Source organism: Nicotiana tomentosiformis, chromosome 12 (assembly GCF_000390325.3).
Source record: "Nicotiana tomentosiformis chromosome 12, ASM39032v3, whole genome shotgun sequence".
Lineage (NCBI taxonomy): Eukaryota > Viridiplantae > Streptophyta > Magnoliopsida > Solanales > Solanaceae > Nicotiana > Nicotiana tomentosiformis.
This window is the reverse complement of record NC_090823.1, coordinates 72,840,230-72,867,460: the sequence shown is the minus strand read 5'-3', so window position 1 is coordinate 72,867,460 and position 27,231 is coordinate 72,840,230.

Sequence of the window (27,231 nt, the reverse complement as noted above, 5' to 3'; positions counted from 1 at the left end):
ATTTATATGAAGCATATTAAAGAGTAAATATTGTTATTCAGTCCAGAATGAGGTAATGGTTCTTGTCGGGAGGAGAGACTCCATAAATTGTGATTCGGCAAGTGGTTATGAGTTCTACACATCTTCTCTATCGTGACAGTATTGCAAGAGTTGGAACAGGACTTATATGGGTCATGAGGTGTGTTGTGAGCATCAGATTCGTGGGATTTTGGCTGTTGTTATCAGGGGATGTTATTATGGTCATGTGAATTATGCGGTACATTGTGTGGATTCTGCGAAGGTATGCAAACATGTATTGGTGCATCGTGTATTGATTAATACGGTGTTCGTATGTTGGAAACAGACCTGGTAGAGGATTTCAGATGTTGGAATTTAGCTCTAAGGCTTATTTGACTAGATAAAAAGGAAGGATTTTCTAGTTTGCTCGAGCAAATGTGCTCAACTGGGTTATGGTAGCACGGGTAGGTGCACGAGGTGTTAAACAGATATTTCGGAAAACTCCAGAGCAATTCTTAGCACGTTCGCAGACGAACATATGTTTAAGTGGGAGAGAATGTAACGACCCGACCGGTCGTTTTGAGCTCTAGCATGTCATTCCGCGGTTTGAGACCCTAGGAGCTTCACTTCAAGTATTATGACTTGTACGCATGGTCGGAATTTAATTTCGGGAAGTTCGGAGTTTATTTGGAAAGAAAATTCTAATTTCGGAAGCTTTAAGTTGGAGGAATTGACTAAAGGGTGATTTTTGAGTAAACGACCTTGGAGTCGGGATTTGAAGGTTCCAACAGGTTTGTATAATGATTTTGGACTTGGACGTATGTCCGGATCGGGTTTTGGATGACCCGGGAACGTTTCAGCGCCTATTGTGAAAGTTGGCAGTTTGGAAGGACTTCATAAATTTGGGTTGGAGTGCATTTCAATGCTATCGATGTCCGTTTGGGATTTTTGAGTTTGGGAATAGCTCTGTATGGTGATTCTGGTAGTGGGAGCACGTCCGGATGTGGATTTGGAGGTCCGTAGGTCATTTCGGGGTCATTTGGCGCAAGTTGGAACTTTGAAGGTTTTTGAGAAGTTTGACCGGAAGTGAACTTTTTGATATCGGGGTCGGATTCCGATTCCGGAAGTTGGAGTAGGTCCGTAATGTCAATTATGACTTTTTGATATCGGGGTCGGATTCCGATTCCGGAAGTTGGAGTAGGTCCGTAATGTCAATTATGACTTGTGCGCAAAATTTGAGGTCAATCGGACATGATTTGTTAGGTTTCGGCATCGATTGTAGAAGTTGAAGTTTCAAAGTTCACTAAGTTTGAATTGGAGGGTGATTCGTATTTTTAGCGTTGTTTGATGTGATTTAAAGGCTCGACTAAGTTCGTGATGTGTTTTGGGATGTGTTGGTATATTTGGTTGAGGTCCCAAGGGCCGCGGCTGGATTCCGGATGGTTAACGGATCGAGTTTGGACTTGGATGAAATGTTGAGGCAGCTGATACCTGGTGCAATCGCACCAGTATGAAAAGGGTCGTAGGTGCGAGCTCGCAGGTGCGAGCCACGAGTTGTAGGTGCGAAGGAGAGGAGGCTGGTCAGCAACCGCAGGTGCAGAACATTTGGGCGCACCTGCGAAGGCACAGGTGCGAAGTGGGCAATGCAGGAGCAGGCGATGGGCGCAGGTGTGGCGCATGGACCGCAGAAGCGGACGCACATATGCGCTCCATGGAGCGCAGATGCTGGAGCGTTGGGCTGAGCTTGAACTGCACCTACGATAGAATTTTTGTAGGTGCAAAGCCGCAGAAGTGGCTATTGCACCGCAGGTGCGAGGAGCGCTGGGCATTGAGGTTTTATAAAATGGGGTTTTTGCTCATTCATACTTCATTTCGTCCATGGGAGCCCATTTTGGAGCACTTTTGGAGTGCCATCATCATCAACTATAATGGGGTAAGTGATTTCTTCACATTGTGAGTTAAACACATGGTTTTTACATGGATTCAAGCATGAAATTTTGTAGAAATTTGGGATTTTGAAGAAAAACCTAGAAATTGGTATTCTTAGAATTTGATCACGAATTTGGGCATGAAATTGAGAATAAATTATATATTGGAGTTCGTAATGGTATGGGTAGTGTTTATCTTCGAAGATTTCCGGAATCCGGGTACGTGGGCCCGAGGGTTGCTTTGTCGATTTTTCGAGCGGAGTTGAAAATTGTTATAAATTGATTAATTATGAGTATTAGAGTATATTTTGATTGGGTTGCATCTTATTTGACTAGTTTTGGATCGGCGGTCATCGGTTTGAAGTGTTAGAGCGGCGTTGGAGCCGGTTATGGAACTTTGGAGCAAGGTAAGTCTCCTTCCTAACTCTATAAGGGGGAAAACTACCCCTAGGTGATGTATTTAATATGTGTAACTTGTTCCAGGGACTACGTACACATGAGGTGACGAGAATCCGTACGTAGTTAGATTCATGTTATTGTCCGGGTAGACTTAGGTTCACACCATGTTGTACTTGTACTATAGGGATTATCCTTGCTTGTTTAATTCCTTATTTTACATTTCTACTTGAGACTAGACTTGCTATTGTAGAGACTTTACGATTTCACGATTCGTCACCGAATAACTTCACTCCTCTTACGGCATGTTTCCGTGATATATATATACTTTATCGAAAGGTTTTTGTTAAAGAAATTACAACTCACATGTTTATTCGTGAGTGGGGTCAAGGACCCGTCAAAGCTTCTTATTCTAATGGGATCAGGCCATTTGCCTCGGTAGGAATTTTATTTCACACTTATGGGATCGGGTCGTTCGTTTCGGCAGGATTTTTATGTACCACACTCTCATGGGAGCGGGCCATTCACCTCGGCGGGTTAATTGCTTTATCATATGGTTCGGGCCGTTCGACCCTCGGCAGTGCACAATTTTATTATTATGCTTGATCGGGTCATACGCTTCGGCATTTCCTATATCTCATTCCCATGAAATCGTGCGTAAAACCTTGGCAAGAAGCCAGTGTATCTATAAATTCCGGAATTGAATTATGGTAGCCACTTGATGAATTTCACTATACCTATATATATATGCTCCGGTTAAGGAGGGAATTTCTAATGAAGAGCTTGAGTTCCTCATAAAGAGAGGGGATTTGTACCACGTGATCTATATTTATCTATTTCACTTACTTACTCTGTCTCATATTTGCTACCTCTTTACTGTACCTTATGTTGTTGGACCACTAGTGAGTGTCGATGTCGACCCCTCATCACTACTTCTATGGGGTTAGGCTAGATACTTACTGGGTACACGTTGCTTAGGTACTCATGCTACACTTGTTGCACATTTTTGTGCAGGTACATATGTGACTAGTGGCCTTGAGAGAGCAGAGGCGTGTATGCATACGAGGACTTACGTGAGTGGCATTCCACATTACGACCCGCAGCCGGCAGAGTCTCCTTCAGAGTATTTATATTTCTTCTGTCCAAATTTGTATTCCGGACATATGCTGTATTTTATTTTACATTCCTAGTTGATGCTCATGCACTTGTGACACCGGATCTTGGGGTGACTATGAGTTGTTTTGTATTGAAATTTGTTAAAAATATTATCATTTACTCCATAAATTTCATCTTCTACTGTTTAATGGAAGGAAAAATATGATTTCAAAATATTAAAACGAGAACCAAATTGAGTATTTATGGTTGGCTTGCCTGAAAGCGGTGTCCGATGCCATCACGACCTTTAATAGATTTTGGGTCGTGACACAACCTATTATCCATCAATTCTTGCTCAATCATTGAGGATTAACAAAGAAAGTCTTCATCCTAAAGGTAAGAATCTATGTCCTAGCTCTCAATTTCAAAACTTTACAAAAAATGGGATAATTTGAAAGACAATTCTTGGGTGTGGGGGTTGTTATCTTGCATGCATGTGTTATCAAAGAATGTGGGGAGGTTGTGAACTAAAAATGGTAGATAATGGGTTGGGGAATGATGGAATATTTCACAAAAGGGCCTTAAAAATATTAATGCATACCTTGTGTTTGATAATGTGCTCAAATGAGTTAGAATCATGACCATCTTCCTAATTTTGGTCTAACTTCTTATATTTCTAAAATAGATCGAAGTTGCTAAGAATTCCAGAACGTTTTAAAGTTTAAAGGAAGCTTAATTGAGGTATGTTGGCTAAACCCCCTTCTTCTTAGAATCGAATCCCACGGTGTTCATCTAATTGGTGTAAGTCCCAAATTGATCATAATAGAATTCGATATTCCGAATGTGCTTGTGTTGAAGGATATATGCTCAATATGTATTGTAAATCTTATCATTGAGGATGTGTTCAAAATATGGAATATGTGTTAAAAATGTTAAGACTTCAAGTCAAGATCGAAATAAAGGTTGTTATGCCAAATTGTATGAAAAGCCTCTATGTGCCTAAGATTCCCAAATTGCTCAATATGTGAATTTAATGTCTTGAATAAAAAGCCTTATTGTTGTTGATAATGATAATGATGTTTGAATGTGGAAAGGGGAACTGGTATTATGAAATACGACCAAGTGCCAAGAATGACTTCATAATTGTGTCCAATAGTGCCAATGAATTGAAAGGATGTGAAAGAAGTATGATGTGAGATTAATGACTGAAAAAGGTAATGTATCGGGTGGAACGGCCCAGCCGATCGGGCCATGATCGAACGCCATGCCGCACACATGGTGGTCACTGTGCTAGAAATTATAATGAAATTGTGGTTATGGTTGATGTCTCAAATGAGATGACCTAGCCAATCGGGTCGTGATCGGAATCCGTGTAAGAATACGCTGGTATTATGAATTATGGTATATTGGCACTAAATATCACCCAACCTAACAACATGGAAATTGACTTGAAAACTTATGTGATATTTAACTTGATGTTTTAGTGTTATTTGAAGCTCTTATTGAAACTGTTTCCCCCTTGTATTATTATTCATTCTATTGAGATGGTGTTTGGTTTTACATACTAGTACTATTCGATAGTACTAACGTCCATTTGGCTAGGGGCGCTGTATCTTTAAATGGATGCAGGTGGTTCCATAGCAGGCAGTGTTGATCAGAGATAGTGGTACATCCTCTTCCCAGCAGACTTGGTGAGCCCTACTTTATCCCGGGGTCATGTATTGTATCTTTGGTTCATATTATTGTCAGGTTTTGAGGTATAGGCGGGGCCTTGTTGCCGGCACTATCATAACACTCTTTTGTATCTTTTAGAGGCTCCGTAGACACTATGTGGGTTGTACATGGGTGCTAGAAAAGTCAGACAAGTTATGTTGTGTTTTGATCACTTGTTCCACTCAAACTATAAGAATATGTGTATTTTGAGACTTAAAGTGAAGTAACTAAGGAAATGAATGTCTTCTCTTGATCATGGGTGCGTTGGGTAGAAAGCGTCTAACAGGCTTGCTTGACCGGATTCACTCGGTTGGGCGTCGGTCACGCTTCCCGAGTTTGGGGCGTGAAAATTCCAATCCAAAGTCATGTTGCATTCCCCTTCATATCAAGCAAACTCCCTTCTGTCGTATCCAATCTTCCTCAGTATAGTATCCAACATTCAAAATTAAGTCTGTAGACCTGGTCACTGTCCACCATGAATCCCAAATCAATCTAAACTTTTCTCAAGTCATGTGGCTGTCCTACCACAGAATCCATACGCTACTATGTCACTCCCACTTCGGCTAAACCATCTTCTTTAAGTAACTGCTCGACCTCTGCTTTTCATACTTGACCTGCTAGTAATTCAACCACTGCGAGACACCTCCCGCCATGTCTTTCCTCATTCTTCGCTGCCCAAATGTTTCCTCAAATCAAATCCATACCTGTAGCACTGGAACCAGTTAATTGCTACAAACTCTAACCCTCCTAAAGGATCATCTTTCTCGAGCCATCAACATTAGAAACACCGATTCGATTCTGAACTGCTGCATCCCCCTATCTCTAACGACCGCTTCCCCAACGTCCTTTCATAATACCCTCCCAAGGCGAATTAAAGAAGTCCGTAACACCGGCAAACTTAATACATTCAAACAAGTATAACAACACCACATCACAGATGAAAATTCCACCACACTCAAAAATACTAAGTCTCGTTACTCCATCAACCCAAACCTGAACATTCATAGTCCGATTGCCTTTCCTTTACTGGAAATAAACGCTGAACCTCTAAATCATGTGCTGAGAAATCCTCATTTCAAGTCATTCACTGCCTCGAACATAAACAAACACCCCACCATTACACCAACACTTTGCGATAACAACGTTTGAACATCATAGCAATTTGCGCGTAGCCTCGATCCCGTCGCAAATGCAGCTACTGAGCTGAAATGACAGAACATCCTTCCGCAAAAAGACGATAATAACTTGCTCAAATGCACAGGGAGAAACATCCTGCTCCACGTCTGTAGTACCACTGCAACTCCTCGATGCCCAATTGACACGGGTGCCCAACACCGTACAAGAATGAATAGGAAGGAAATAAAGGCATAAGCCTCGAAGGAATCAAATCGCGCGATGAGAAATCAAGAAGGGAAGTGCTCCTAACAGCCCGATAGCCTCTCGAATATAAGTGCATGAGCATCAACTGGGTGCTCCTAACAACCCAGTGTCACAAGTGCATGAGCATCAACTAGGAAGTATGATAAAATACAACATCTGTCTGGAATACAAATTAGATACGAGAGTGTAAATAACTCTGATGGAGACTCTGTGTGTTGCGGACTTGTAACATGGGATGCAGCTCACCTAATTCCTCGCAATAGCCGCGCCTCTGCGCCCACAAGACCACTAGACATATATGTACCTGCACAAAATGTGCAGCAAGTGCAGCGTGAGTACGTAAAACACCTGTACCCAGTAAGTATCTAGTCTAATCTCGAAGAAGTAGTGACGAGGGGTCGACTTCGACACTTACTATAGGCTAACAATAAAAAGTTCGAAATTATAATTAAGCATGGCTTATGTAAATACAGCTGAAAACTCAATAACAAGAAATAAATAAATAATTCTTTCACTAATAGTAAATCCCAAATTAATTTCCATTATTTAACAAATTAATCTCTCAAGACAATGAAACAATATCAATTATAATTGGACTCCAAGATTTATTACGCACTAATTATGCCGAGGTCGTACGGCCTGATCCAACATACAAATATATAAACTATGCATTGTCGAGGGTCGAACGGCACGAACCATAGATACATCTATCTGCTACCGAGGCATTTAGCCCGCTCCACGATAAGAGAAAATACTTTATAAACAACCGATTCAAGATTACTAAGAGGCTAATATTCAAAGAAACACCAATTCTCATTAACGGTCAAGTGGCCCGTCCAAAACTCAAGTGAATGAAATTTAACTTTTACAATTCCTTTATCAATTTCCAATATGATTTAAGCGATTAAATTAACAAGTAGGGTACAAATATCGCAAGTATAACATGATTTGTGTCCTAGGCTACCCGGACACAAGCATAATTAGTAGCTACGTACGGACTCTCGTCACCTCATGCGTACGCAGCCCCCACAAATAGAAGCACATATTAAATCAATTCACCTATGGGGTTAATTCCCTCTTACAAGGTTAGAAAAGAGACTTACCTCGCTCCGAAGTTCCATAACCGGCTCCAAAGCCTCTCTAACACTGCAAACCGATGCTCGTCGATCCAAAACTATTAAATAGATGTGAAACTCCATGAACATATACTCTAATACTCATAATAAATCAATTTATAATAATTTCCAACTCTGCTCGGAAAATTGATAAAATCACCCTCGGGCTCACGTGCCCGGATTCCAAAAATTTCCGAAGATAATCATTACCCATAATACTACGAACTCAAATATATGATTTATTATCAATTCCATGTCCAATTTCGTGGTCAAAATCAAAAAATACCAATTTCTAGGTTTTCTACCAAAAATCTCAAATTCCTACTATTATCCATGTTTAAGTCCTTATAGAATCCATGTATTTAACTTGTAATTGATGGGAATCACTTACCTCGTGTTGCTTGATGAAAATCCCTCCTTGAAGCTCTACAAAATCGTCCCAACCAAGTGAAAAATGAGAGAAGAAGAGCAAAATCCCGCTCTTAAAACGATTCCGCCCAATAATATTTTCGCACATGCGGGACAATAGCCGCAGCTACAGCGTTGCTTCTGCGACCACGCCACCACTTCAGCGGAAAATCACCCAAACACGATGCCTCGCACCTGAGGAAACATTCCCCGCTTCTGCGACATCGTAGGTGCGAGCCCCTTCCCGCTCCTGCGCCTTCTCCAGCTTCTGCGCCCAAATTCCATCCATTAACTATCCGAAATCCACCCGAGGCCCTCGGGACCTTAACCAAATATACCAACATATCTCAAAATATAATACGAACTTATTCGAAGCCTTAAACCACGACAAACAACATCAAAATCATGAATCACGCCTCGAATCAAACTTATAAATTTCCAAATTTTATCTCTTGTGTCGAAACATATCAAATCAATCCAGAACGACTTCAAATTTTGCACACAAGTCCCAAATGACATCACGGACCTATTCCAACTTCCAGAATCGAGATCCGGCCTTGATATCAAAGAGTCCACTCCAGCTCAAACTTTCCAAAACCCTTCAAATTTCCAACTTTCGCCAAATGACACCGAAATGACCTACGGACCTCCAAATCCACATCCGGACGTGCTCCTAAAACCAGAATCACCATACGGAGATATTCCCAGGCTCGGAATCCTTAATGGACATCGATAACATTAAAATACACTTCAACCCAAATTTATGAAACTCTTCCAAAATGCCAACTTTCCTCAATAAGCGCTGAAATGCTTCCGGGTCATCCAAAACCCAATCCAGACATACGCCAAAGTCCAAAATTATCATACGAACCTGTTGGAACTTTTAAATCCTGATTCTGAGGTCGTTTACTCAAAAGTCAAACCTTAATCAATCTTTCCAACTTAAGCTTCCGAAATGAGAATTTTCCTTCCGAATCAACTCCGAACTTCCCGAAATTCAATTCCGACCACACGTGCAAGTCATAATACCTGAAGTGAAGCTACTCAAGGACTCAAACCGCTAAATGACGCACTAAAACTCAAAACGACCGGTCGGGTCGTTACATAAATAGTGTTAAATTATTCATGACATAGCATGTTATTATTATGTATCATTTTGAAGGTATTTCTAGATTTGATATTGAGTTAAAAAGTATAATTATTGTGGATATTAACTATTGAGATAATTGATACCTAACTATAATATTTATTAGAATGTGTATTTGCATTTTCGTGTATATAGAAGGAGTATTTAATTAAAGGGCCATGGACATACTACTGTATACTTAGAGAATCAAGCATAGTTTTACACAAAATGTCTTTCTCTATTTTTTTTATTATTTCTAAGAATTAAATTATATAGCATAATCAATTTTAATTCTATTAGTGGTTGTAAATCTTGTTTACCCGTAAAATGGTACGGTTGAATTTATACTTGATTTCTAGACAAATGAATTAATTTGATCCTCAAATAATAAAATAATCAAAGAACTATGCAATACTTAGCCTTCGGATGTAGACAAAACAGCAGAAGCAATAGTTCCGGGAACATGGTTTATGGGCACAACAACAACGAAATCAAAAAGTAAGAAGATAAAATGGTATTAAGCTTTTTATAGAATATAACGTAAGTTTGCCAGAAAATTTATCCCCTTTACAATGATAACTGAGCTCACTATTTATAGTTATGTCTAGGGAAGAAAGTCCTAGGATCGTGCCCTTCTTTAATGTCAATTATGAGGGACACTGATGAAGATGTAATAGTTAACATAAATGCCAAATTCCCTATAATGGGTAATTGCTCTTAATGCCATGAAATATTCTCAATTAAATGCTACCGGGCGAAGAGCATTTATCACATCTTTATGAGCATTATTCTTTTCGGTGAGAAATGAAATAGTTGCCTTCGATCTTTGGCCATCCCCCCATCTTGGGTTCCATGTGTCCCTTTTTTAGACAGCCATGTGTCATAGCATATTTTACCCTATACAGATAGTCCCCCTACTTTCCGGTGACATAACTTTGTGTTACCGGGAAGTTGGTAGAAACACTCTTTTGGCGGGATCCATCTGAAGGCTTCTAACGGTTGATTAGACGCACGTCTCTCCATATTTAATGCCCCGAACATGAGTCATCCCCTGATTCAGCACAACGTTTGCCGATTATCGAGGTAATCATGGCCATGAATTTAGCCGCCAAAACTTTTACTTATACGTATCAACCTTCTCCCTTATACTTCATAATTTTTCAAGCTTCCCTTATCTAACTTGCACCTTGCTCTTTATCGTTTCTCTAATTCTCAAAAAAAAACCTTCTCCTTCTTCCACACAATGGCTTCTTCCTCAAAGCGTACCGATTTTTCAAAGAGCAAGAACAAGGCCGAGGACTCTGCTCCTCCAACAGTGGGCTCCATCATCCCTAGAAGTCTTCTTAACACAAAAGACTTCGAAGAGAAATTCCTTACTACTAACTCTCGTACGTAGGCCGTCAATAGGTATCCTTCTTCCATACAGCCTTCTAGCATTCCTGTTGTGAAAGAAGGCTGTCGCTGCCATGACTTGGATATTATTGCTCTTGATCTATCGGAGCGAGTCACCCTACCCAAGGAGGGTTTTACATATTTTTATATGTATCCTTTTACTTTGGGTGCGTTCTCTTTGAGCAGAGAGCTTGACTCCGTGATTGCGGAGTTTTGCCTCCTCTACCAAGTGTGTTTCACACAAGTAAGTCCTTTTATGTGGAGGACGGTTGCTTGCCTTAGGCGTTTGTGCCAGGAGACTGTAGAGGAGCTAACCTTAGCTTATATGATTAATCTCTATTCTCCCAAAATCTTTCGCGGGGGAATGATAAACCTTTGCGAACATGTCCACCATGCTCTGTTGTCTAGCATGGATGATGATAATGACCATGGGTGGATAGAACGGTTCATTGCAGCTGCCACCAATGACATCATTCCAGCAACGGTTTCATCCTTTCCGGCCACTTGGAACCACACTCGTAAGCTCTTTGTTTAATATTTCCTTTTACCAAATATTCTTCTATAACCGTATTGATCCTCTATCCTTCGCCTATTTCAGCAACTTGATGGATCCCACTGGTGGCTGAAGGTTTGGATTGGTGGTTATAAAATATCTTGGACGTTACAACACCCGAGACTCGCTTGTGGAAAGAACTGGCCCCTAAATACAGGTGGAAGGCAAGGAATCATGATAATTCAAACTTACCTTGTTTCAATTTTTCATGTAAAGAACTTGATTGATGTAACTACTCGACCGGTCGTTTTGCGCACTAGCACGTCGTTCGGTGGTTTGAGTCCTTGAGTAGCTTCACTTTATTTTTATGACTTGTACGTGGTCGAAATTGAATTTCGGGAAGTTCGGAGTTGATTTGGAAAGAAAATTTTAATTTCGGAAACTTTAAGTTGGAAAGATCGACTAAGGTTTGACTTTTGAGCAACAGGCCTCGGAATCAGGATTTGAAGGTTCCAATAGGTTTGTATGATGATTTCGGACTTGGGCATATGTTCGGGTTAAGTATCGGACCACCTGGGAGCATTGCAGCGCCTATTATGGAAAATTAGCATTTTGGAAGTTTAAGAAGTTCTTAAGTTTGATTTGAAATGAATTTTGGTGTTATCGATGTCCGTTTGGAGTTTCGGGCCTTGGAATAGGTACGTATCGTGAATTTTGGCTTGGATGTAAAGTTTGGCGTCATTCCGAGATGTTTGAGTGTAATTCGGACGTGCTCGGCGAAGTTTAAAGGTTGGAAAGTTGAAAGAAAGGTTTTGGTCGTCAATTTGTAATTTTGATATTGTTTGACATGATCCGAGGTTTTGACTAAGTCTGTATCGTGTTGTGGGATATGTTGCTATGTTTGGACGGGGTCCCAAGGGCTTGGGTGCGAATCGGATATGAAACGGACCGAGTTTGGACTTGGAAGAACTGCTCAAGCTTAAGGCTTCTGGTACGATCATACCTGTGAGGATATGGCCGTAGGTGCGAGATTGCAGAAGTGGCCCAGGGGTCGCAATAGCGGTAAGGAGTGAGGCTAGAGGGGATCGTAGGTGCGAGGAATTTGCTGCACCTGTAGGCTTGCAGGTACGAGCGGAGAAGCGAAAGTGGTCTGGGCTGGATGATCGTAGGTGCAGGTGTTGTAGTGCACCTGCGGAGCCGCAGGTGTGGTCATGGGCACGCAGGTGCGGAGTGGTGCTCAAGCTGGGGAGTCCGCAGGTACGATGGATTTCCGCAGAAGTGGATGCGCACCTGCGGTTGGATGGCCGCAGAAGCGAAAAAAACTGGCCCTAGGGGAAATCGAATATGCGAGAAAGCTTCTGTAGAAGCGGAGCCCCAAAAGCGTCTAATGTTCCTCAGGTGCGAAGGTCGGGCTGGGCAGTTTGTTTTTAAAACGGGGGTTTGGCTCAATTCCACTTTATTTCGTCTATGGGAGCCGATTTTGGAGCAATTTTGGAGTGACATCTTAATCATCTATTATGGGGTAAGTGATTTCTTTACATTGTGAGTTAAATACATGGTTTATATATGGATTTAAGCATGGGAATTTGTAGAAATTTGGGATTTTGGTAGAAAACCTAGAAATTGGTATTTTTAGATTTTTAACCACGAAATTGGACATGGAATTTGGAATGAATTATATATTTGAGTTCGTGGTGTTCTGGGTAAAGTTTATCTTCAAATATTTTCAAAATCTGAGCACGTGGGCCGGAGGGTTGATTTTATTGACTTTCGAGCGGAGTTGGAAATTTTTATAAATGGTGAAATTGTAAGCATTGGAGTATATTTTGATTGAATTACACGTGGTTTGACTAGTTTCGAGACATTTGGCTTTGGGTTGAGGTGTTAGAGAAGCGTTGGAGCCGGTTATGGAATTTCGGAGCGAGGTAAGTCTCCTGTTTAACCTTGTGAGGGGGAAACTACCCCCTAGGCTATGTATATGAGGCTAAGCCTTAACACTTTGAGGTGGGCGAGTTATTTGAGAAACGGTAAAGATCATATTAATTTTATGTTAATGCGCTATATTATAAGCAAGTGTCTCGTAATTTGGTAACTTCCTTCCTTTCTTGTGGAGCGGGCTGAATGCCTCAGCAGTATAATAGATGTATCTATGGTTCGTGCCACTTGACCCTCAGCAGTGTATACATTATTCTTGATCGGGTCGAACGACCTCGGCAGAATCGTGCGCTATATAGCTAGTATTCAGAATATTCACGAAATAATCTTTCCGCTGATGCCCTGTAATATTTATGGTATTCCTTCTATATTTGATATTGGCACTTGACATTTTTGGTGTTGTTAAGGTAGAATACAAGATTGAGAAATTCTTACCTTAAAAAGAAATATTTCGAAGATTATGTAATTTACACATTTACTCCATTATTGTTGTGTTCTTTCTATATGCTTATGATTGATCATATTGCTTCATTGGACCTCTAGTAAGTGTCGATATCGACCTCTCGTCACTACTTCTCCGGGGTTAGAATAGATACTTACTGGGTACGCGTTGATTTACGTACTCATGTTGCACTTCTGCACTAAATGTGCAAGATATGACAGGTTCATTTGGTGATTATCTTGGCGCATAGATGCATTTGTTGAGGAGACTTTATGTGAGCTGCATTCCAGGCTATGCATCACAGTCCATCGAGCCTCTATCGTACTATTTATTTTATCATGTCTTGTTTCATTATGGATAGATGTTGTATTATTATTGTACTCCTTAGAAATGCTCGTGCACTTATGACACCGTATTTTGGGGGTTATACTAGTTGATGCTTAGTGTTTCTTACATTATTATCGCCTTTCATTTCTTTTATAAATTACAAATATTGTACGTGCCCACCACTTGTAAGTGTAAATCTCCTTTTCTTATTAAAATTTGTGATTTCGAAAGTAATAAAATGAGCAATCAAATTGGTAAATCACTATTGGCTTCCCTGATGGTGGCGTTAGGCGCCATCACGAACTATAGTGGATTTTGGGTCGTGACAGCTTGGTATCAGAGCGTTAGGTTTACTTAGGTCTCACGAGTCATGAGCAAGTCTAGTAGAGGCTTGCGAATCGGTACGGAGACGTCTGTACTTATCTTCGAGAGGCTGTAGGGCTGTTAGGAGCACTTCCCTTCTTGATTCCTTTCCGTGCGATTTGATCTCATTGGAGCTTATGCCTTTATTTCCTTCCTACTCAATCTTATGTGACGTGAAGTGCTTGTTATCCAATGGACGTCAAATGGTTGTGGTGGTACTGCAGACGTGGTGCAAGATATTTTTCCCTGCATGTTCGGGCAGGCTATTATCGTCGCCTTGCGAAAGGATGTTTTGTCATTTCAGCTCAGTAGTTGTATTTTCGATGGTTTTGAGGCTATGCACAGATTGCTATAATATTCACGCATTGCTATCGCATGATGTTTGTGTAATGGTAGAGTGATCGTTTATGTGTTGAGGCAGTGAATGACTTGAAGGGAGAATTTCTCAGTGCATGATTTAGGGGTTCAGCATTTAAATCTAGCAGAGGAAAGGCAATCGGTCTATGAATGCTCAGGCTTTGGTTGATGGAGTAGCGAGACTTGATATTTTCGAGTGTGGTGGAGTTCTCATTTGTGATGAGGTGTCGTCATCCTTGTTTGAACGCATTAAGGTTCGCCGGTGTTATGGTCATTTGCCTTTGGGGCAGGGTGTTGTGACATGGCGCCTAAGAAGCGGTTGTCAGAGATAGCAGTGTGTAGCTAATTGGTATTTCTAATGTTAATGGCTCGAGAAAGATGATCTTCCAGGAGGTTTAGAGTTGGTAGCAATTCATTAGTTCCGGTGCTACATGTATGGATTTGATTTGAGGCAACATTAGGGCAGCGAAGTATGATGGAGGACATGGCGGAAAGTGTCTCGCGGTGGTTGAATTACTAGCAGGTCAAGTATGAAAAGCAGAGGTCGAGAAGTTGCTTAAAGGAGATGGTTTAACCGAATTGAGAGTGGCGGAGTAGCATGTAGATTCTTTGGTAGGATAGCCACATGCCTTGAGAAAGTTCAAAGCGATTTAAGGGTCGTGGTTGAAAGTGACTAGGTCTACGGACATTATTTGAAATAGTGGCTACTGCACTGAGGAAGATCGAATATGGCAGAAAGGAGTTGCTGGAAAAGAAGAGGGGTGTAAAAACTTGATTATCATTGGGATGCAGCATGACTTCGAGGCTGGAATGTATTGTCAGACTTTCAGTTAATATGAATAGGGAATGAACGGACTTGTACAATTAGTGGATGAGCACGGGCTCGGGAGGGTTTACTGATTTCGTGGTAGTTGTACCTAGTGCAGCGTCGTTAGGAGATGTCGGTATGGAATACCACAGGTGGGCTATCTCCTATGGACAGGTCTGTAGTTATGTGATTTTGATAAAGTTTCTATGAAGAGTTCTACTTACTACGAAGCGGAAGGTCGAGTATACAGTTATGGCTGATAATTCGGAATGTTCATGAAAAGTTTAATAAGAAACTACAAGAAATTTGGCGGGTTGACGGTGCGAGATCATGGTAATTGAGAAGGAGAAATCCTTGTGGGTTCTAGGTTTATATAATTGTAGCTTAAAGCTAAGTGGGGGAGCCCCATCGTCTACAATTGGATCACGTGGTTGTTTGCTTGTGCGGTTTCTGGTTATCGGTGTATTAGAGGGTCACTATGACAAAGGAAAGAAAATATCAGGGGTAATTCGAGCAAAGAAATTGATAAATGTGCACTATATTCCGCCTTATCGATTCATGTGCAGGTTCCAGGAAGACGCAGAGTTTATGCTTCGTTTGGATGTGATGTACAAGGAAACGAATTCAGCCGATTGCTTCTTTGAGAGGGTGTTTATGTGCTAGCAGAGCGTTGATGTTTGGTTATATTCAGGATCAGGTCAGAGTGGGTGACTCTCAACAACGGTCCTAGTGGGGTCAAGAATTAAAGTGCAGTGCCTAAGGATTTCGGGTCCGTTGTGTGGTTAAGGATCGAGTTTTCATAGTGGATTACGAAAGGGGCTTGGAATATTTTATGTTATCATCGTGTATTCGGTGCAGTATTGGATGAAAAGGGAGAAATAGCTTCGGATTTGCGGAAGGTCTTGCAGAATGGGTGTACTAGTTGATGATGCTATTATGCGCTTGAGAAGGGTATGATATGATTCATTGGTATTGAGACGATGTGGTCTCACGATTCGGGTCACTGGGCATGAGTGCATATTGAGTTCATTATGTTGTGAATAGAGCTATTATTATTTCTAAGTCAGGTCAAGAGTAAATTGCAAGAAGTTGGGTCGGTTAGTAATGGTTGAATCGGGATGATTGTGGCAATGATCAGTTCCTTTAGTGTGTGAAGTTATACATGTGGGTTGTGGTTGTACGTGCGGGCTTGACAGCCACTGTAACTTGATTGATTTGGGAGGTATTTGATTCAAGTGGCCTTGTTGTGTAAATGGATTCCGGAAGAGTCATGGCGATTTAGATCATGACTTGAGGTTTGTATTTTCTGCGGTTTGGGAATTCAGTTGCGTGCTGCATTGGTTCTTCTGAAATGAGCTAAGTGAAAGGTTTCTACCGAATAAAATGCTTATTCTACCAGTAGTTCAAGGGTTATGGTGAATACTTGTATTATCGTGTAGCAGCATGATAGGTGCAGTGAGAGGCATGGGAATTTGAAAGTTGAGGATCAAGGTTGCGGTTTGGTGTTGACGAGAATGGCACGAGCTCGGATGAGCCAGGAAGAATTCAAATGTTCAGAGTAAGCTGGCATTTTCTTTAGTGTCACCTCAGAATGGCGTTTTGTGTAAGAGGCTTTGTGTATTGATTTGTCAGCACCCTCCACTTCCAACCAAGAGGTTGTGAGTTTGAGTCACCCCAAGAGCAAGGTGGGGAGTTCTTGGAGGGAGGGAGCCGAGGGTCTATCGGAAACAGCCCCTCTACCCTAGGGTAGGGGTGAGGTCTGCGTACAAACTACCATCCCCAGACCCCACTAGTGGGATTATACTGGGTTGTTGTTGTTGTTGCTGTTGCTTTTTGTATTGATTTGTGGATCCTTGATTTGCTTTATAGAATTAGTACAGTTAGTGGTATGGATGTGTATACTTTGCTACCTGGGCGGAAGGTCATGGTAGTGTACCCCACGGGGAAATTTGTATGAGTGTAATATGTTAGTCACCTGATAGTTAAAGATTGAAACCAAGTACGAAGATTTTTGGTACTAACGTTAATGTGAGAGTTTATGCCTGGAAGGTGCTCTATTTCTTTTTTGTGAACTGTGGGAGTTGGTCTGGAGTGGACGGCTTCTTGTGTGTGACGTGAATGGGGCCATTGTGGATCCTTGGAAGGTTATCGACCGAGTATGGTATGATCAGAATCAGTTTGAGGTCCGTTGGTGGGTCTAATGTGAATGTGTGCTCTGCGTCAGGTCAGACGTGTTCATTCGTCATAGCATTACTTATGGAGGAGTCATCGGGTATAGAATGTTATTCCCATCGTCAGCTATTCCTTGTAAATCTCTATTATGCCATGTGGGTTGTGAGACGGCTTGATTATTTGCACATGTGTTTAGGTCCCATGTAGCATGTGATGTTATGTGAGAAGGATGGCTCTCAAGATGCAGGTCATTTATTTCACTTTAGTTGTGCTTGGGTTTCGTAGCGTATGGTGCTATCCGTCTCCCCGGGATTTGTATTATGCACTTGGTGTGCTTGTGGTAGATATTCGGGCATTTTGTAAGTATAAGTGTTACGGCCTGATGTGTGTTTTCTTCTTGATTGTTATGTACGGATTGGGTGGCACGCCGCCACGGGTATATTTTTTGGATCGGGTGGCACGCCACTGCAGGCATTTTATGTTGGATCGGGTTGCACACCGCAACATTATCATGTTTGGATTGGGTTTCACGCCGCAACAATGTCATGTTGGATCGGGTTGCATGCTGCAACAGTGAGATGTTGAGCATAGTTACTTACACCCATTTTGTGTGTCTTGTTTTTCATCCCCGAGGTAGGTTCATAGCATCTATTCGGTCGTTTTATTCGTTACGCGGGCTGGGTAGACCTTTTTCGAAGTTCGTTTTTCCTTATGTATCACATTCGAGTTTGTAGCTTGTTGGCGCATTGTGGGCATCATATGAGATTTTTTGGCAAGTTTCTGAGATGGCGTATTGCCTTAGCAGCTTGGACTGGGTTAGACGAGGTTATTGGACCCGAGATCAGTGCAATCGGAGTTATGTATGGTATATTAAAGAGCGAATATCATTGATCAGTTCAGAATGAGGTAATGGTTCTTGTCAGGAGGAGAGACTCTATGATCTATTGATTCAACGGGTGGTTATTAGTTTCTACACCTCTGCCGCCGTGCTAGTATTTCGAGAGTTGGAACAGGAGTTATGTGCGTCATGAGGCGTATTGCGAGCATCAGATTCGTGAACTTCCAGCTATTACGGTCGGAGGATGTTATTATGGACAACCGACTTATGTGGTGCAGGGAGTGATTTCAACATAGGTGCATGATCATGTTTTGGTACAGTGTGTGGTGATTGATACGGTGTTCGTGTGTTAGAATTAGGTCTTGCAAGGAAATTTGGAAGTTGGAATTTGGTTCAAAAGCTTTCTAGCAAAGGTTATATGGAGGATCTTCAGTCTGGCACGAGCTAATGTGCTTCACTGGGTTGTGGTGGCACAGGTAGGTGCGTGAGGTGTTTAACAGTGATTTTGGACAACTCCGGAGCAGTCGCTAGCACATTCGAGGACAAACGTATGTTTAAGTAGGGGAGACTGTAACGACCTGACCAGTCGTTTTGAGCTATAGCGCATCGTTCGGTGGTTTGAGGCCTTGAGTAGCATCACTTTATGTTTTATGACTTGTACGTGTGGTCGGAATTGAATTTCGAGAAGTTCAGAGTTGATTTAGATTGAAAATTTTAATTTCAGAAGCTTTAAGTTGGAAAGATTGACTAAGGTTTGACTTTTGAGCAAGAGGCCTCAGAATCGGGATTTAAAGGTTCCAATAGGTTCGAATGATAATTTCGGACTTGCGCGTATGTTCGGGTTGAGTATCGAACCACCCGGGAGCATTTCGGCGCCTATTATGGAAGGATGGCATTTTGGAAGTTTAAGAAGTTCTTCAGTTTGATTTGAAATGAATTTTGGTTTTATCGATGTCCGTTCGGAGTTCCGGGCCTTGAAATAGGTTCGTATCGTGAATTATGGCTTGCACGTAAAGTTTGGCATCATTCTGATATGTTTGAGTGTAATTCGAACGCGCTCGGCAAAGTTTGAAGGTTGGAAAGTTGAAAAAAATGTTTTGGCCATCGATTTGTAATTTTGATGTTGTTTGACGTGATTCGATGTTTCTGACTAAGTCTGTATCGTGTTGTGGGATGTGTTGGTATATTTGGACGGGGTCCCGGGGGCCTCGGGTGCGAATCGTATTAGAAACGGATCGAGTTTGGACTTGGAAAAACTGCTGAAGCTTAAGGCTTCTGGTGTGATCGCACCTGCGAGGATATGGCCGCAGATGTGAGACCGCAAAAGCGTCCCAGAGGTCGCAGAAGCAGTAAGGAGAGAGGCTGGATGGGATCGCAGGTGAGAGGAATTTGCCGCACCTGCGGGCTCGCAGATACGGCAGATAAGCGCAGAAGCGAAAGTGGTCTGGGGCTAGATGATCGCAGGTGTGAGTGTTGTAGTGCACCTGCGGAGCCACAGGTGTGGTCATGGGCGCGCAGGTGCAGAGTGGTGCTCGAGCTGAGGAGTCCATAGGTGTGAAGGATTTCCGTAGAAGCGGATGCGCACCTGCGGTTGGATGGCCACAGAAGCAGAAAAAGCTGGCCTTGGGGAAACCGCATCTGCGAGGAAGCTTCCGCATAAGTGGAGTCGCAGAAGCAGGTACTGTTCTGCAGGTGCGAAGGTCGGGTTGGGCAGTGTGTTTTTAAAATGGGGGTTTGGCTCAATTCCACTTCATTTAGTCCATGGGAACCGATTTTGGAGCAATTTTGGAGTGTTGTCTTCATCATCTATTATGGGGTAAGTGATTTCGTCACATTGTGAGTTAAATACATGGTTTATATATGGATTTAATCATGGGAATTTGTAGAAATTTGGGATTTTGGTAGAAAACCTAGAAATTGGTATTTTTAGATTTTTGACCATGAAATTGGACATGGAATTTGGAATGAATTATATATTTGAGTTCGTGGTGTTATGGGTAAAGTTTATCTTCGAACATTTTCGGAATTCGGGCACGTGAGCATGAGTGCTGATTTTATTGACTTTCGAACGGAGTTGGGAATTTTTATAAATTGTTAAATTGTAAGCATCGGAGTATATTTTGATTGAATTACACGTGGTTTGACTAGTTTCGAGACGTTTGGCTTTGAGTTGAGGTGTTAGAGAGGCGTTGGAACCAGTTATGGAATTCTGAGCGAGGTAACCCTCCTGTCTAACCTTGTAAGGGGGAAATTACCCCTAGGTGATATTTATTGTTATGTGAAACAAGTTGTGGGTGCTACATACGCACGAGGTGATGAGAGTCCATACGTAGCTAAATCATGTTTATGTCCGGGTAGACAAAGGACTTTATCATGTAATAATTGAATTATTTGAACACGTTCTGCTGGTTTAATTAATTAAAGTTATAACTGAATTTGATTTAGAAATAAAAATATGTATACGAGGCCAAGCCTTAACACTTTGAGTTGTGGGCGAGTTATTTGAGAAACGGTAAAGATCATATTCATTTTGTGCTCATTTACTATATTGTAAGCACGTGTCTTGTAATTCGGTAACTTCCTTCTTTTTTTTGTGGAGCAGGCCGAACGCCTCGGCAGTATAATAAATGCATCTATGGTTCGTGCCGCTCGACCCTCGGCAGTGTACACATTATTTTGGATGGGGTCGAACGACCTCGGCAGAATCGTGTGCTATATCGCTAGTAGTCCGAATATTCACGAGATAATCTTTCCACTGTTGCCCGGTAATTTATATGGTATTCCTTATTTATTTGATATTGGCACTTGAAATTTTCAGAGCTGTTAAGGTAGAATACAAGATTAAGAAATTCATACCTTAAAAGGAATATTTGGAAGATTATGTAACTTACAGATTTACCCCATTATTGTTGTGTGCTTTCTATCTGCTTATGATTTATCATATTGCTTCATTGGACCTCTATTAAGTATCGATGTCGACCCCTCATCACTACTTCTCCGGGGTTAGGCTAGATACTTACTGGGTACGCGTTGATTTATATACTCATGCTGCACTTCTGCACTAAATGTGCACGATCTGACAGGTTTATTTGGTGATCATCTTGGCGCGTAGGCACATCTGTTGAGGAGACTTTATGTGAGCTGCATTCCAGGCTACGCATCACAGTCCACCGAGTCTCTATCGTACTATTTATTTTATCATGTCTTATTACATTCTAGACAGATGTTGTATAATTATTGTACTTATTAGAAATGCTCATGCATTTGTGACACCGGGTTTTGAGGTTATACTAGGTGATGCTTAGGGTTCATACATTATTATCGTCTTTCATTTCTTTTATAGATTACAAATGTTGTATGTTCCCGTGACTTGGAAGTGTAAATCTCCTTTTCTTATTAAAATTTGTGATTTCAAAAGTAATAAAATGAGCAATCAAATTGGTAAATCATCGTTGGCTTGCCTGACGGCGGTGTTAGGCTCCATCATGACCTATAGTGGATTTTGGGTCGTGACAATTGATCCCTTCTAACTTGTCTATGAAATTAGGTCTACCCGCAGGCTCTGTTGCTGTTCCCGAGGAAGATGTCTCTGCTGATCTTGCTGATAGAGCGAGGCTGCTTCAGGAGGCGTTTACTCGAACTGGTTTCTCCATGCCTGCTTCGGGAGCAAATGTTTCTTTATGGAGTCCCTGGATGGAAGACAAACAACCAAAGAGAAGACGCTTCTCCGCAGCCGGAGAAAAGAATAAGAGGGCGAGGATCGATTCCCCCGAGTCATCTCCGTTAGCGATGGTAACTGGGCCTCCTTCCAGGCCGGTCATAGACACTGTGACGTTCGACGATGATGAATAAGCTAGTGATGAGGGAGCTTTTCTACATAGAACACGATGATCCTCATCATCTCAACAGGATACTCGGCCTGTTGAGATAGTTACACCAACCGAGGACGATGCCTCGACACTTTGGGGAGAGTTTGATTTCGTAGATAATGTCAACTCCCATTATTGGGCCCCAATTGTTGTGCCCGGTACTGCGGGGCTGAGTACCTGGTCCCTGCCGTCTTTGGTTGGCGAGCATCCAACAACCAGCTCTTCATTTGATGCAGCTGCTTCTCACTCTTCAACTTTATCAGCTTCATCTCCATCTTCACTAACACCATCAACTTCTACATCACTTCCATCTTCATCCACTCTTCCACCAGCAAAGGCTACATCATCTCCACTGGCCGGACCTGACTACAAAGAATGTGTTCCTCTTCCACAGTCCCTAGTTCATGGGAATTTGGGGCAAAATTATGTTGCTCCTTCTGAAGATCCACAAAGGAGGAGGAATGTTACTCTTTCGGTCTCTACTGGATGCAACTTGCTATCTTGACCAGTGGAGCTTGCTAATTATCTGAAGCCTTTGGCTTCAGAGAAAGACTAGGAAAAGATTCGGGAACTTTTGGGAGAATGTTTGTTGAACAACGCCATGCATAACGCTGCAGCGGTACATTCCTTTTTCTTTTATTACTCCTTCTATTTTTGGGTATGAACATATCCTGAATTTTACCATTCTTACTTTGTACACCAACTTTCTTGCTTCTGAGGGCCTTTAGAGGTTGATTCATGAAAAGGAAGAGATTACCTCCACACGGGATCAGCTTTTGGTAGAGCAGGAGCAACATGTCGCTCGCCTTTCGGAATTGGAAGCCAAAGATGCTGAGGCTGTTGTATTGGAGGCTCGTTTGCAACAAAGTGAGAAAAAAGTGGTAACCCTTAGCTAAGAAACTGGCCCGCTGAGGGTTAAATTTGACGAAGCCAGGGCCAAATGGGCTGAAGTCCATAACGCCATTCTGGCTGCAACCGAACGCGAGGCTACATCTGCTGAAAGAGTGACCAACTTAGAGCCATCCGTGAACTCCAAAATTGAAGAGCTTGCTATTACGAGGACGAAACACGCCCAGCTGGAAGAGAAGTACACAAAAACTATCGAGCATAATAGGCTTTTTAGTTCAATTGTCTGTGACCTTGATATTAGCCATAAATCTGCTAGGTATGCCTGGGAAAACCTTTCTGCCGAGGTAACCCAACTCAAAGAAGAACTTAAGCGCCGAGCGACTTCCCATATTGTTGAAAAACCTTATGCTATGTACAGCATAAGGAGAAAAACCTTGAAAGAGGCCAAAGTTGGTGTCATTGATTTTGATGCCGAAATTGCTAAGGCCAGTGAGCTTGAGTTAGCTGCAAAAAGTGGACTCTAAGCGAGGTCCGATGCACCTAGTCCTTCTGGTTCTGGTTCCAGTTCCGAGTTCTCGGGAGCTGAAGAAGAATCGGAGGATGATGATGCTGGAGGCCAAACTAGTAAAAATGTTGATCCATCGGTGGGTCCATCTACTTCTCCCCGGGGCGCGGACACTTCTCTTCCTCCTGGTTCCGAAGATACTGCAGTTTAGCTTTTCTTTTCTTTTTTTAATTCTTGTACTTGTGCTGTTTTGACATGTTTTTGTAAATAAAAACATCTTTTTCTCAAGTATTATTTGAGTCTTCCTTTCATTTGAATATTCATGCAAGTCTTTAATCTTTGCATTTTCTTCCTTTTGCTTAAGAATTTTGCGCAAGCTTTTCTGTTTTGCGTCTTATTATGTGAAGCCTTGGGTGTATTTTCCCCGAAAGCATTTTTGGCTCTAGGCATCAGCCCTTTTTTCTGAGGGCTTTGATTAGTATTTGCGCAAGTTTACTTTTTGCGTCCTTTCGTATACGGCTTCGGGTGTATCTTTCCCCGAAGGCATTTTGATTCTGGGCAGAAATTCTTTCGGAACCAACCCTTTAACGTGAGGGTTTTTATAAGAGAGGGCCCTCTTATATTTACGGTGCTCTTGAAGAGGACATCTCATGTTCATTACGGCAATAGTATTTAAAGTACTTGTTTAACTTTCAAATAACAAAGTTAATTCATTATTCAGATAAGAAACAAGATAAAAACAAAAAAATTTCATTTTATTTCATTCCTTCTATTTTCAAAAAGTACATAAGCATTTGCTATGCTGAAAAGAAATTGCCATTACTTGTGGCTAACTCGTACAACTTGTTTCTACGGGGTTGGCCGCGCAGTCCCCGGTCCTAATGATGCAATTAAATTTATGATTTTTCATTTCCCGGTCGATGTGGCAATCATTGTTGCCGTATCCCCATATCATTCCCCCCCCCACTCCCCCCCGAGTGTTTGAAAGAGAAGAGTGCGAATTGGAACACTAGAAGTCTTGTATCTTCGAATATTCCACGAATGCATTGCTAGATAATCCTTTACTTGGTAACACAACTTACTTCCCCTTAGGAATTTATGCTATCTAGCGAAGGACTATCTGACAACCCTCTAGTGGTTTGTGCTCGTGAATAATCGGGTAACCTTTGCTCAATAGCAAATGATGTTTGGCATATTTCGATATGTGTTGATGTTACTTTACCCATATTTTAACTGCTTTTTAATGTTATTTGATCTTTAAAATGCCCAACATGGTTTAATTATTGGTTTTATGAGTAATTGAGTTGTGTGTGGTGAATTAGGGTGTTTGGAGTGCAAAAATATGAAAAAAAAAAGTGCTCTAGGTAGAGGTAGAGAGATTGGATGCGTTGCATCCAATCTAGAAAAAAATCAGATTTCGTGCACCCTTAGCAGTGAAGTCGGCCCATAGCATCCGCACCTGGGCAAAGCTGAGATGGAGAAACAAGGGTTGGATGCGTCGCATCCACCTTAGCATCAATCCCTGAAGCCGATTTGGACTAGGAATAGGAGAACTTTGGCCCACGACTTTTGTATGCAATATATAAGCCAAAACCGCATCCTTTAGGTCTGATAACATATTGGGAAGGGGGAAAAAGCCACGACAAAGCTGGGGAACCACAGAATTCATCTTGAGTTCTTATTTTTCCTTCTTTTATTGATTCTTATGCACTCTTGTGAATTATTTGATGATTGCATGAACATGAGTGGCTAAGAAGCCTATTATTCTAGGGTCATGGGCGATACATGAATGTTGATGTTTGAAGTTTAATTTGACAAAGTTGATTTTATCATATTGGTTTGCTTATTTAATTCTGTTTTTAATTAATTTGCTGAGTAGCTAACAGTGAATTACTATCTACGAATCTAGAGTTGAACTCGAAAGTGGGAATTCTAGATTGCATATAGAATTAAATAGAGCAAGTTCTTGAACCCGGACATCGGGGAACGGATTCGCAATTAGGATAGAAATATACCTAATTGCCTTTCTTGGTTGCAATACAGGAATTGTAAATGCGTTCTTGTTAATCTTAATTCCATAGACATATAGGCATTAAGTTAGCTTGAATAGGCGAGTAAGAACTTGACAGATTTTTATGAGTAATATCAACCCTGTCAATCAACAATCCAGATAAATCAATTAGTTATTTTAAACTAAGAATGCAACATGATTGTTATATAACCCGTGACCCTGGAATATTATATCCTATTGATTGTTATTCAAAACTATTTAAGTGTTTTGGTTGATTCCTAGTATTTCATTACTTGATAGTCTTTAGGTAGTAATTCAGAAAATTATCTATTTTGTGAGAAATCTTTTGAATCAATAAGGCATTTGAGTTAGAATCAGTCGAAAGTTAATCATGGGTCTTCGTGGGAATGATACTCTACTCATTACTCTATTACTTGACGACCATGTATACTTGCGTGAGTGTGCGTTTGGTCCCAACAGCAAACTTAACTTCCCGGTGGGAATTTTCTATAGAGCAAAAGATTATCTAACCATCCCCGAGTGGATCTTTACTTGTGTGCCTTGATATTAAAGGTCTTATTGCTGCTGTCTACGTAGTATGCTTTCTGTTGCTGTCTCGTTAAAATTTTACTAACATAATAAATTGGAGATCGCGTACCTTCGTTCTCTTGGACTAAAACCGCACTTACTGCAACTTCTGAGACCACGAGATAAACTAGCAATGTGTCACCTTATTTTGGTTTTGAAAGCAATAGAAGGCTTCACAAGTACTTCTTTAAATTCCTCAGAGCCTGCTGGCACTCTAGGGTCCATTCAAAATTATTTTTCTTTTTGAGCAGTGCGAAGAAACGATGATAATTTTCTGATGACCGGGAAATGAACCTGCTCAAAGTTGTCAATCTCCTTGTAAGCCTTTGGACTTCCTTCACATTTGATAGTTGGTCGGGGATGTCTTCTATGGCCTTGATCTTATCGGGGTTTACCTCAATTCCCCTTTGTGATACCAAAAATCCCAGAAAGTTACCAGAGCTGACCCCGAACGCGCATTTCTCGGGATTAAGTTTTATATTATGCTTCCTTAGGATGTTGAATGTTTCTTGCAGATGTTTAAGATGATCAGTTGCATTTAAAAACTTAACGAGCATATCGTCTATATAAACTTCCATAGTTTTTCCTATTTCATTTTCAAACATCTTGTTTACAAGTCGTTGATAAGTAGCTCTGGCGTTTTTCAACCCGAATGGCATCACATTGTAGCAATATATGCCGAAATTCATTATAAACGAAGTCTTTTCCTGATCCTCCGGGTTCATCTTAATTTGGTTGTATCCAGAATAAGCATCGAGGAAACTCATTAACTCGTGCCCGGTCGTGGCATCAATCATTTGATTGATGTTTGGCAGTGGGAACGAGTCTTTCGGGCACGCCTTGTAAAGATCTTTATAATTGACACACATGCGAAACTTATTGTTCTTCTTAGGAACTGCTACTACATTGGCCATCCAATCTGGATATCTTACCTCATGAGTCGAACCGATATTAAGTAAGCGGGTTACCTCTTCTTTGACGAATTTATTCCTGGCTTCGGCAATCGGGCATTTCTTTTGTCTTATCGGAGATATGTTGGGATTCAAGCTTAACTTGTGTACGGATACCTCTGTTGAGATGCCTATCATATCCTCATGTGACCATGCAAAATAATCGGCATTAGA